Source organism: Lutra lutra, chromosome 11, assembly GCF_902655055.1.
Source record: "Lutra lutra chromosome 11, mLutLut1.2, whole genome shotgun sequence".
Lineage (NCBI taxonomy): Eukaryota > Metazoa > Chordata > Mammalia > Carnivora > Mustelidae > Lutra > Lutra lutra.
Genome location: NC_062288.1, coordinates 95219606 through 95233186, shown reverse-complemented (window position 1 = coordinate 95233186; position 13581 = coordinate 95219606). Strand labels below are relative to the sequence as shown.

The window sequence follows — 13581 nt, the reverse complement described above, 5'->3', positions numbered from 1 at the left end:
TCATTTGTGAAAGATGAAAATCTAAAGATTTGGTAAACAAAGGCCCTAGATAGAATAAAATGAAAGGATAGTATTTTAAAATAATTCAGGAAAAAAATTACCTTTAAAAAAATCTCAGATTATCAAAAAATTTTCATTATAGCAGCTATGGAAGCCAGAAGACAATAGACTAGTATATTTAGAATGCTGTAAGTTGCTTAGCTAAAGTATGAGTTGAAAGTACAAAAAAGGCCTTTCTAGATGTGAATTTGCCTTTCCCAGGCTTTGCTGGAAAGAACTATCCAAAAATTAATTTAGAAAGAAAGTTGAAAACGAAGGAATGAAAAATAACGTGTTCATAAATTGGACTTCATTGAAGCTAAAAACTTAGGCTCTTTAGAAGACAGTGTTAAGAGAATAAAAAGACAAACCACAGACTAGTCTTTGCAAAAAACACGCTTGAGTAAGGACGTGTATCCAGAGTATACAAAGAGCTCTTAGAACTTAATAATAAGAAAGCAAGGGGCGCCTGGGTGGCTCAGTGGGTTAAAGCCTCTGCCTTCGGCTCAGGTCATGATCCCAGATCCCGTATCGGGCTCTCTGCTCTGCGGAGAACCTGCTTCCTCCTCTCTCTGTCTGTCTCCCTGCCTGCTTGTGATCTCTCTCTCTGTCAAATAAATAAATAAAATCCTTAAAAAAAAAAAAAAGAAGAAAGCAAATAACTCAGAAAATAGGCAAAAGATTTGAACAGGTACTTCACCAAAGAAGATACGTAGATAGGGCGCCTCGGTGGCTCAGTGGGTTAGAGCCTCTGCTTTCGGCTCAGGTCATGGTCTCAGGGTCCTGGGATCGAGCCCCGAGTCGGGCTCTCTGCTCAGCAGGGAGCCTTCTTCCTCCTCTCTCTCTCTGCCTGCCTCTCTGCCTACTTGTGATCTCTGTCTGTCAAATAAATAAATAAAATCTTTTAAAAAAAATGAAGATACATAGATCGTAGGTAAAATATGAGAAGATGCTCAACATCATTAGTCCCTGGAGAAATGCAAATTAAAGGCACAAGATAATACCATACACCTACTAGAATGGCTAAAATGAAAGAGTAGGCATACCAACTTATTGGCAAGAATGTGACATAATGAATTTTCTTTCACTGCTATTGGGAATATATAATGGCACAGTCACTTTGTAAAACATGTCAATTTTATTTGATACAGTTTTACTTAATTTTTACTTAATATAGTTCCTTTTATTTAATACAGTTCCTTTTAAAATCCCAACAGCTTTTTTTTTTTTGCAGAAATAGAAACATCCCTCCTGAACTTAATGTGGAGGTTTAGGGAATCCTGAAGGGCCAGAAGTTTTGGAAAAGAGCAAAGTTGGAGGTCACACGCTTCCTGATCTCAAAACTTAGTACAAACCCACAGAATAGCATAGACATAGAGACATACAGATCAGTGAAATAATGAGTCTAGAAATAAATTCTTTCTTTTTCTTTTTCTTTTTTTTTTTTTTTAATTTATTTGACAGAGATTACAAGTAGGCAGAGGCAGGCAGTGGGGTGGGGGGCGGGAAGCAGGCTCCCCGCTGAGCAGAGAGCCTGATGCGGGACTCAATCCCAGGACCCTGGGATCGTGACCTGAGCCGAAGGCAGAGGCTTTAACCCACTGAGCCACCCAGGCGCCCCAAGAAATAAATTCTTACGTATATGGTCTAAGGATCTTTGACAGATACCACAACCCCTCACTGGGGGAAAGGACAGTCTCTTCAGCAAATGACACTGGGAAAACTGGATAGTGCATATGCAGATCAGTGCAGTTGAACCCTTACCTTACATTACATGCAAAGTTCTCTCAAAATGGGTCAAAGATATAAATGTAAGAGCTGAAACTATAAAACCCTTAGAATAAAAGAGAGGGAAAGCCTCACAATGCTGGATTTGGCAGTAGTTTCTTAGATATGATACCAAAGGTACAGGCAACATACATAGAAATAGAGAAATAGGACATAATTAGAAACTATGTGCATCAAAGAACATAATCAGGACTCCTAGGTGGCTTGGTTGGTTAAGCATCTGCCTTTAGCTCAGGTCATGATCTCAGGGTCCTGGGATCAAGTCCTGCATTGGACTCCTTGCTCAGTGGGGAGCCTGCTTCTCCCTCTGCCTGCTCTGTCTGCCGCTCCCCCTGGTTGTGGTCTCTCTCTCTCTGACATAAATTTTAAAAAGAAAAGAACACAATCATCTGAGTGAAAAGAGAGCTTCTAGAATGGGAGGAAATATTTGCAAATCATATCTATGATGAAGGGTTAATATTCAGAACGTATTTTTAAAAACTCATACAACTCAAACACACACACACACACACACACACACCCCAAACAACCCAATTAAGAAAAAGAGAGAGGACTTGAATAGACATTTCTCCAAAGACAATCTACAAATATCTAGCAAACACATGAAAAGATGCTTAACAGTAGTCATCAGAAATATGCAAATCAAAGCCACATGAGCTGCCACCTCACACCCATTAGAATAGCTACTATCAAGAAAGGAAGGAGGGAGGGAGGAAAGAAAAGACAAAGAAAAAGAAGGAAAGAGTAAAGAGTGAATAGCAGCTTGGCAAGAATGTAGAGAAATTGGAACCCTTGTGCATTGCCAGTGGGAATGTAAAGTGGTTTGACCACTATGGAAAACAGTGTGATGGTTCCTCAAAAAACTAAGAATAGAATTACCATATTATCCTGCAGTTCTGCTTCTGAATATATACCCAGGAGTTGGAAGGGTTTTTTTTTTTTTTAAGATTTTATTTATTTATTTGACAGAGATCACAAGTAGGCAGAGAGGCAGGCAGAGAGAGAGCGCGCGAGCGAAGCAGGCTCCCTGCTGAGCAGAGAGCCGCATGCGGGACTCCATCCCACGACCATGAGATCATGACCTGAGCCTAAGGCAGAGGCTTAACCCACTGAGCCACCCTGGCGCCCAGTTGGAAGGGTTTTAAAGAGATTATTTATACACCCATATTTATAGCAACATTATTCATAATAACCAAAAATGTGTAATCAACCCAAGTGTCAATCAACAGATGCATGAATAAACAAAATGTGATATATGCATACAACGGAATATTATTGAACCCTAAAAAGGAGGAAATTCTGGCACATTATATAGCATTGATGAATCATGAGTCAGTCACAAAAAGACAAATACTGTAGTATTGCACTTATTTGAGTTACCTAGTCAAATTCATAGTCAAATTTGTAGCCAAATTCATAGAAAGAGAAAATAGGGTTGTGGTTGCAAGGGGGTGGGGAGGGGAGGTGGGGAGTTGTTCTTTCATGGGTATAGAGTTGGAATTTTTCAAAATGAATTGAGTCCTGGCTTTTGGTTACACAACAGTGTGAAAGTGCTTACCATAACTAACTGTATACTTAAAAAATATTGAAGGTGTTAAATTTTATGTTATATGTATTTCACCACAATTAAAAAAAATGAGTTTGGCAATTTTGTAAAAAGTTAAGCATACACCTAGTATATGATCCAGCCATTCTACTTCTAGGTATTTACCCAAAAGAAAATAAAGCATATGTCCATACAAAGATTTGTACAGAGTTGTTCTTAGCCCCAAATATTCATCAACAGATGGTTAAGCAAGTTGTGGTATATCCATAAAATGGAGTACCATGTGGTACACAGGAATACACTGCTGATAGACACAACAACATAGATAAATCTAACAATAACCATGCTAAGTCAAAGTAGCCAGACAAAAATGAATATGCATTTTAGACTTACATAAAATTCTAGAAAATGCAAACTGTTCTATAGTGATAGTGTTAGATCAGTATTTGTCTGGACCTCGGCCTGGGGCAAGAGGGAGGAATTACATAGGAGTGCAAGAAAACATTGAGAAGATGTATTGGGGTACATTATCTTGAATGTGGTGATGATTATGTGGGTATATTCATAATGTCAGAATGTATCAAACAATATACTTCAATGTAGTTTATTGTAGGTCAGTTAAACCTCAGATCTGTTTTGTAAAAAAAAAAAAAAAAATGAAGCAGGGCACCTAACTGGCCTAGTTGGAAGAACATGTGATTCTTGCTGTCAGGGTCATGAGTTCAAGCCCCACGTTGGATGTAGAGATTACTTAAATAAATAAAACTTGAAAAAAAAAATGAAGAGCTGTTAGTAACCAAAAGAAAATTGGTAGTGCTATCTAAGTATTATATGAAATAGACTTCAAAGAGAGAAAAAAGTGTTAAGGATGAGGAGGGTCATGGTCTGGCAGGAGAAAAAGACTGACCTTTTACCTTATACTTAAATATTTTTTTTCACAGAGCTGTTTCTTTCTTTTGTTTAAAATTATTGTTTAGAGGGATTATTTATAACTTATTTAGCCATTTTTCATGATGGATAGTTAAGTAATACTGTAATATACATTTAAATACCTGTGTCCTTAAACACTGTTGGAATATTTTTATGTTAGATACCTAGAAATAATTATTGAATAATGTATGCATTAGCATACATTCTTAATAATATATGAGACTTAATTTTACCATGAGACTCTGGCCAACACTGAATGTTAAAATTTAGAAGATATTATTATTGATCTAATAAAATTTAAAGTATTTTAAGCCTGGGATACCCTCTTTCATATAAACTTTTCTTTTCTTTTTTAAAGATTTTATTTATTTATTTGGCAGAGAGAGACACAGCGAGAGAGGGAACATAAGCAAGGGAAGGGAGAGAGGGAGAAGCAGGCTTCCCGATGAGCAGGGAGCCTGATGTAGGGCTCCACCACTGGACCCTGGGATCATGACTTGAGCCGAAGGCAGATGCCCAATGACTGAGCCACCCAAGCGCCACAATATAAACTTTTCAATACATACGTCATACAACAACAAAAGGTTAACAAAGTATTAGACTCACCCAATTACTCTGAAACACGGCTTGTCCTAAGCATGCCTTTTAGAATTCACAACTTAAAAGAATTTTTTTATAGATTAAGACTTCAGTCACATATTATACAGTTCACTTATTCAAAGGGTGCAATCCAGTGATTTTTAGTCTATTCACAGAGTCACACAAACGTCACCACAGTCAATTTAAGAACTTTTTTCAGGACTCCAAAACAGAAACCCTATATGCGTTAGTAGTCACTTAGCATTTCTCCCCAGTCTTCCCAGGCCTAGGCAACAACTTACTTCCTTTTATCTCTATAGATTTTTCTATTCTGGACATTCCATGTAAATGGAATCATGGAATGTGTGCTCTTTTGTGACTGGCTTCTTTTACTTAGCATGTTTCCAGTGTTCATCCATGTTGTAGTGTGATTCGTCCTTCGTGCCCTTTTGTGGCTGAATGATATCCTATTGTTTGTATATGCCCCATTTTATTTACCCATTCTGAGTGTTGTTTCCACTTTGGCTATTGTGAATAATGCTGCTGTGAACATGCATGTACAAGTTTTTGTGTGGACATATGTTTTCATTTTGTTGGGTATGTGTTTCATTTTTGTTGGGTATAATAATCTTTTGGGGAACAGCCAGAATATATCCAAAACAGCTGTAGCATTTTACTTTCTCACCATTACTGAATGAGATTTTTGGTTTCTCCCATCTCCTCACCAGCACATTTACTGTCTTTTTGATTATAGCTGTTCTAGTGTGTGTGAAGTGGTGTCTCATTGTGGTTTTGACTTGCATTTTCCTGATGGCTAATGATATCAAGCATCTTTTCATGTGCTTATTGGCTTTCATATATCTTTTTTGGAGAAAGAATTTCTTTTTATAAATAGTTGTACATGGCATGCAGAGACAAAATAAAATACCATAGATTTAAGAATAATTATCAGAGTTGATGAGCAATGTTCTAATAATAGAAATTAGATAAAAAAGAGAGAATAGCCAGGATTATTTCTTCTAGAGATAGCAAAAGGTGCATGTTCTAAGATTAGATATGTATATTTTAGAAGGAGAAAGAAAAGTAGAGATTTTAGGAATAAAATGGAATGCATTTCGGGTCTGAAAAGAGAACTATAGAAGGCAAATAAGTCTGAGATTGGGAAGTAAAAGTAAGGTAGACTAAATGAAAGGATTATAATACTAGGAATGTGATAGTAGCTAGCTACTAGAAGTTTTCTTTTATGGCTGTAAACCAGTACTAAACAAAAAACCATGATTAAAAATTGGTGACCATGTCACCAATTTAGCATTTAGAAAAGAATGTTCAGGGACGCCTGGGTGGCTCAGTTGGTTAAGCAGCTGCCTTCGGCTCAGGTCATGATCCCAGCGTCCTGGGATCGAGTCCCACATCGGGCTCCTTGCTTGGCAGCGAACCTGCTTCTCCCTCTGCCTCTGCCTGCCACTCTGTCTGCCTGTGCTCACTCTCGCTTCTCTCTCTATGACAAATAAATAAATAAAATCTTAAAAAAAAAAAAAGAATGTTCATAAGGTTTTTAAAAATTTTGTATTTAGAAAATATATTTATATGGAAAAGTATAAAGGACAGTATATTAAAATCTGTGTTTAGTCACCTCCAATAAACAAGTAGGAGTGTTTGTTATACACTGCACACACACACAGACACACACACACACACACACATGCAAATGTGTGCCAGTTTATACAAGGAGATCTCAAGGTATCATGAAGTTTACTTAAAGAATATAGTAAAGTCTGCATTACAAAGAATTTAAACTACCAAATTAATCTACTAGCTGAAATAATATGTAATAATATTGGTGGCCTCCTGAATTTTGATGGCCACTCCTTTAAGGTCTTTAAGCTTTAAGAAAACCTTTTATTTTATTTTTAACTTGACAAAAATCTTTTTTTTTTTAAGATTTTTAAAATTTATTTATTTGACAGACAGAGATCACAAGTAGTTCAGAGAGGCAGGCGGGGTGGGGGGAGCAGGCTTCCTGCCTGAGCAGGGAGCCTGAGGCGGAGCTCGATCCCATGACCCTGGGATCATGACTGAGCTGAAGGCAGAGGCCTTAACTCACTGAGCCACCCAGGTGCCCCAAGAAAACCTTTTATTATGGAAAATTTTAAACATATACAAAGTAGAGTAGTGTAGTGAGTCCCATGAACCCATTGATAAAAGATGGTTTATATTCACTTTAAAAAACTGATGTGAAAGTTTAGAGTAATGTATTTTGTTTTGCTCTAAATTATCCTTTGCAAAAATACTTAGGCAATTTCATTGACTCTAGCTTTTTATTAAGATAGGGTAATTACTTTAAAAAGTCAATAGAAAAAAATTGTTCCTGCTTTGATAGCCTAATCAAGGACATTTAATTTTAGAATCTGGAGAAGGTGCATAAACCTGGTTCTTTTGAAAGTATCTTTTCAGCCTTTAAATATGAGGCAAACCTCTCCTGCCCTTTTTCTTTTCAATCAGGTAATTCTTTCATGTGGTATTTAGATAAAGAAATTTTGTTTCTACCCTGTTTCTATATTCTATACATCTAGGTTCCCATGAACTTTTTAGGTCACTATATTTCTTTGGGGTGTGTATGTATATTTTCTGGGTTTGTTTTTTTTTTTAATGTAGCTACAGGCAAATACAAAAATATTTTTTTTCTCATTTCCCCACTCCTCTTTGTATACACAAGCCATCATACCATATATATCATTCTGTATCTTAATGTTTATGTAGACCACCCTGGAAATGTTCCATTTCCATATATAGAGAACTTTTAAATACTCTTTTTATAGCTGTAGATTTCAATGTATAGATATACTCTAGTTTCCCAGAATACTGTAGTTATATCAAAAGTATGCTTGCCTGGGCGCCTGGGTGGCTCAGTGGGTTAAGCTGCTGCCTTCGGCTCAGGTCATGATCCCAGGTCCTGGGTTCAAGCCCCACATCGGGCTCTCTGCTCAGCGGGGAGCCTGCTCCCTCCTCTCTCTCTGCCTGCCTCTCTGTCTACTTGTGATCTCTCTGTCAAACAAATAAATAAAATCTTTTAAAAAAAAAAAAAGGTATGCTTGCCTGGATCAAAAGGAAATTTATGTGTGCATTTCTGATAGATACTTTGAAATTTCGCTTTGTAGGTCTTGCTTAATTTTGCGCTGCCCCTGGCAGTGTATGAGATGCATACTTACCATAGCCTGATCAACAGAACATGTTAGCAAGCTTTTGGACTTTTACCACTCTGATAAGTGAAAAATATTTTGACAAGTGTGAGTTTGCTTTGCTCCTCGTGAGGTTGACCATCTTTTCATGTTTGAACACCATTCCTGCTTCTGTTTGTGTGAACTGTATTTCATATACTTTGCCCATTTTTTTAATTGGTTGTTAGAAAAAAAAGCCTCCTGGCATAGGGAACTTGTTTACAGTATGACAGTACAGTATGAAAATCTCAGATTTTCAACTCTTTGCATATTAGGAGGATTACATTAATGTTAAGTGAGTGCAGATAGTTTTTACCAGTTTGCTTTCACCTTATGACTTTGCTTTTTAGGTTACAAATATATTTCTTCATGGTTTATATTTGTCTTTAGACTGCTTATAGTTTGTTTTGCCTTATAAAAATTAGTTTTATGTAGTTGAACTTAACATTTTTTCTTTTATGGCAGATTTTGCATCATAATTATAAAGTCCTTCTTAACTTGAGGTTATAAAGGATTTTGCCATGTTTTCTTCCAGTACTTTTATGGTTCGTTCCTTCCTTCCTTTTTTCAACATTTAAGTTCTTTGATTCATTTAGTTTACCCTAGTATACAGTATACTACGGATGATATATACAGAAGTACGGACCTTTTTCCTAAACCAGTTCAACAGTCTCAACGTGGACATTTTTACCCTTTTTCAGATACTACCTTTATTTTAATTTCCTTTATATATTAGAGTTTATATTGGTCTATCAGTCTGTTGAACTGGCACTATCAATGAAGGAGCAAATAGTTTCAAAAAACCAGCCTGCAGTTGTAGAATGAAGGACTGACTGATGACTTTCCCTTATTAATGAGAGTAGAAGGTATTTTTGTCTGCTGATGAAATATACATACACTTTGAAATTAAGCATACCTATATTAGAAGATACATGACAGGAGTGCATGAGGGAAATTACCAAGGGAACTGAGAGGTGTAGTAAATAGCCACGGTTCACTCATGACCTTATATGCCGTGTTATAGAATTTTAAATTTTCCCTATAAAGAACTGGAAAATTTTGAGGAGTATTTGAATTTTGCCCTATAAATAATGAAAAATATGAGCAGACTACTGAAAAATAAAATTACATTTTAGAATGGAGTCTAAATCTCAGTTCATTGAAAGTTGATACATGAGCTTCAGGTTCGGTGAACCTTCTGAAATTATACGTTTCAGAGAGAGCATCTAAGACTTTCTTCAGAGTCTCAGAAGTCTTTTTTTTTTTTTTTTTTTTTTTTTTTTTAAGAGGCAGGGGAGGGGCAGAGGGAAAGAGAGAATTTGAACAGGCTCTGTGCCCAGCACAGAACCTGATGTTTGGAGCTCAGTCTCATGACCCTGAGATAATGACCTGAGCCGAAGTCAAGACTCAGAAGCTTAACCGACTGAGCCACCCAGGCACTCCAAATTCTCAGAAGTCTTTGACATACACACAAGTTAAGAATAACTTCTTTAGGGGCGCCTGGGTGGCTCAGTGGGTTAAAGCCTCTGCCTTCGGCTCAGGTCATGATCCCAGGGTCCTGGGATCGAGCCCCACGTCGGGCTCTCTGCTCAGCGGGGAACCTGCTTCTTCCTCTCTCTCTCTCTGCCTGCCTCTCTGCCTACTTGTGGTCTCTCTCTCTGTCAAATAAAGAAATAAAATCTTTAAAAAAAAAAAAAAGAATACCTTCTTTAGAAAGATTCCTCTGGTGACATGGGATAGGGCTTAAAACTAGAGATAGGGTTGTTGATAAAGAAGTTTTTGTATCAAGTATACAGAATATGAGTAGCAGAGGGTAAAAGTGAACTTTCTCTCTGTTCATTATTTCTGGAAAGTACAGCCAGTTTTTAATATTTGTAGTAGTTATGGTCTATAAATTCACCAGAAACACTGAATTAAAGAATATTAGACCGTTGCTTCTAAGGGAAATGAAGGGTTACTATTATATAAATGAGCCAATATGGCTTTTGTATATTGGCCCCTAGGTTATTTATTTCTTCACAGCTGGCTAGGGTCCATTAGCTTAAAAGCCTCCTGGCATAGGGCACTTGTTTACAGTATGACAGTGAGAACAGGCAGGCAGGATATCACCTGCTCATCCTCAGATGGGAAGGTGTACATTGGGCAACTTAGATTTTTTACTGCTCTGCACATGTCTATAAGCACTGCACATGTTGATTTTGAGAATACAAAAAAAGGAAACAAATTTGCATATATGGAATCCACAAATAAAGAGAATCAACTGTACCAGTCCAGGCTCTTGAGTACTTCCAGTGATGAGACTGTTCCCTCATGTCTTCTCCAATATTTCTTTTGCTGGATGGTTTGAATGGTGGTTATATTAAGCTAAAATCTTTCTCCTCTTTTTTCTAATCCTAGGTCCTAATGTGGATTTCTGAATTGTTCCTTCTTCAATGTACTGTTTAGGTCATCTTGTATTTACCTTTACACTGTTTCTTCCCATGTAGCCCAAAGATTTTCAGTTTCTTTGGCAACTTATGGTTTGCTAAGTACTTTAGTGATTTAAGAGTGGAACCTTGAATTTTCTTGTTAGTAACTAACACATCACCTCTCTCTCCACTCCCCTTCCCCCTTAAAAACTGACCAACCTGAATTCCCACTGCCTCATTTGAGTGCATACTGTATTTGTCAGTCTTTTTCAGTTGTAAAGTATTCAGATTCATCTGGAAGGATGGGGCATGTGTGGAAAAGACCAGGATAGAGGAATTTCAAATATACAGAAAAATAATTTTTATCTCTTTCCAGTGCCTTTTCACTCCACACTCCTGATGTTACTTTTGCTTCTCCCTTGGTTAGCTTCATTCTGTAACTAGATTTTCTCAGTGTAGTAGGGAGGATGGCCACGGACAGCTCCAGGTTTCTATCCTGTTGGCACACTGTAACTATCAAAACAGAAACTTTCTCAGCCAGTATGCATTAGTCAATTTAGGGACAAACTCTGTTTGGGTCATATATCTAGGCCTGGATCAGTTGCTTTTGCCAAGGATATGGGAAACTGATTTACCAGCTTATGTCTCGTGTAGCCAGAAAAGCAGTGACCCTTGATTAATATGCTTACTGGTGTCATGTGGATTTTTAGTGAAGGGCAGGCTCCCAGAAAACACAGGGATGTTAGGCAAGTAAACAACAAATACCAATTATACATACTAAGATAAGTATTTTATTCCCACCATGTTTAGGAATAGCAAGACATCTTTTGAGGACCGTTAGTGTGATTGAAGGATTACATTGATTTTGCTTTAAATCCTCAACAATATATGAGCAAAACATATTCAACAATACATTAGAAGGATCAGTCACCATGATTAAGTGGGATTTATTCCAGGGATGCAAGGGTGCCTCATTATTCACAGACGATCAACATGATATACTACATCAACAAAGTGAAGGATAAAAATCATATGATTATCTGAATAGATGGAGAAAAAGCATTTGACAAAATTCGACATTTGTTTGTGATAAAGACTCAAAAAAGTTGGTTTGAGGAAAGATACTGAAAAACTCAAAGCTAACATCATTGTCAGTTGTGAAAAAGAGAGCTTTCACCCTAAGATCAGGAACAAATCAATGATGTCCAGTCTCACCACTTTTATTCAACATAGTACTGGAAGTCCTATCCTATCCACAGCAGTCAGACCAGAAAAAGAAATGGGGCATCCATATTGGTAAGGAAGAAGTTCACCTGTCTATTTGCAGATGACATGATACTATACATAGAAAACCGTAAAGACCCACCAAAAAACAAAACCAAAAAAAGCTACCAGAGGTAATAAATAAATTCAGTAAAGTTGCAGGATATAAAATTAATACCCAGAAGTCAGTTGCATTTCCATGTGCTGGTAATGAAGTGGCAGAAGGGGAAATTAAGAAAACAATTCCATTTATAGTTCTACCAGAAAGAATAAAATACCTAGGAATAAACTTAACCAAAGAGGTAAAAGACCCATACTTTGAAAACTATAAACATTAATGAAAGAAATTGAAGGTGACACAAACAAATGGAAAGATATTCCATGCTTATAGATTGGAAAGATTAATTTTGTTAAGATGTCCATACTACCCAAACCAATCTATAGATTGAATGTAATCCCTATCAAAATGCCAAAATTTTTCACAGAACTAGAACAAATAATCCTAAAATTTGTATGGAACCACAGAAGATCCCCAAATAACTAAAGGAATCTTGAGAAAGAACAACAAAGCTGGAAATACCACAATTCTAGAATTCAAGATATACTACAAAGATGTAGTAATCATACCAAGTATGTGGTACTGGCACAAAAATAGACATATAGATCAATGGAGCAGAATAGAGGGCCCAGAAATAAACCCACGATTGTATGGTCGATTAACCTATGACAAAGAATGCAAGAATAAACAATGGGGAAGAGACAATCTCTTTAATAAATGGTGTTGGAAAAACTGGACTATTTATACCATATACAAAAATAAACTCAAAGTGGATTAGAGACCTAAATGTAAGACCTGAAACCATAAAACTCCCAGAAAAAACATAGGCAGTAATCTCTTTGATATCAGCCTTAGCAACATTTTTCTAGGTATGTCTCCTTAAGCAAGGGAAATAAAAGCAAAAATAAATTATTGAGACTACACCAAAATAAAAAGCTTTTGCCTAGCGAAGGAAACCACCAACAAAAGAACAAGGTGACCTACTGAATGAGAGAAGATATTTGTGAATGATATATCTGATAAGGGGTTAATATTCAAAATATGTAAAGAACATACAACTCAACACCAAAAATTCCAAATAACCTGATTAAAAAATAAGCGAGGACCTGAATAGATATTTTTCCAAGGAAGACCTACAGGCCAACAGACACAGGAAAAGATGCTCACCATCAGTAATCATCAGAGAAATGCAAATTAAAACCACAATGAGGGGGCTGCCTAGCTGGCTCAGTCAGTAGAATATGCGACTCTTGATCTTGGGGTTATCATTTTGAGCCCCGTGTTGGGTGTAGAGATTACTTAAAAATAAAATCTTAAAAAAAAAAACAAAAAACCAATGAGATAACACCTTACACCTGTCAGAATCACTAAAATCGAAAGAAGTGTTAGGATGTAGAATGTAGAGGGAAAAAAAACTTTCATATGCTGTTGATGAAAATGTAATTTGGCACAGCCACTGAGAAACAGTATGGAGGGTCCTGAAAAATAATAAAAATGAAAAGAGAAATACAGACAAAAAGCAGAATCAGAGAACAAAGTGATGGCTGCTAGAGAACAGGAGAATTGAGGGATAGGCAAAATGGATAAAGGGAAGTAGGAGATCCAGGCTTCCGGTCATGGGGATGAAAGGCTTAGGGAATATAGTCAATGATACAATGATATTATAGTGTTGTATGGTGATGGATAGTAGTTACACTTGCGAGTATAGCATAATGTATAGAGAAGTTGAATCACTGTGCTGTACACCTAAAA

General features: G+C 36.8%; 1 protein-coding gene across 6 annotated transcripts in view; it reads left to right on the top strand.

Moving 5' to 3' along the window:
- BRAF (B-Raf proto-oncogene, serine/threonine kinase) overlaps positions 1-13581 on the top strand; it is a 178676-nt gene that overhangs the window by 95519 nt on the left and 69576 nt on the right. The window lies entirely within an intron of this gene.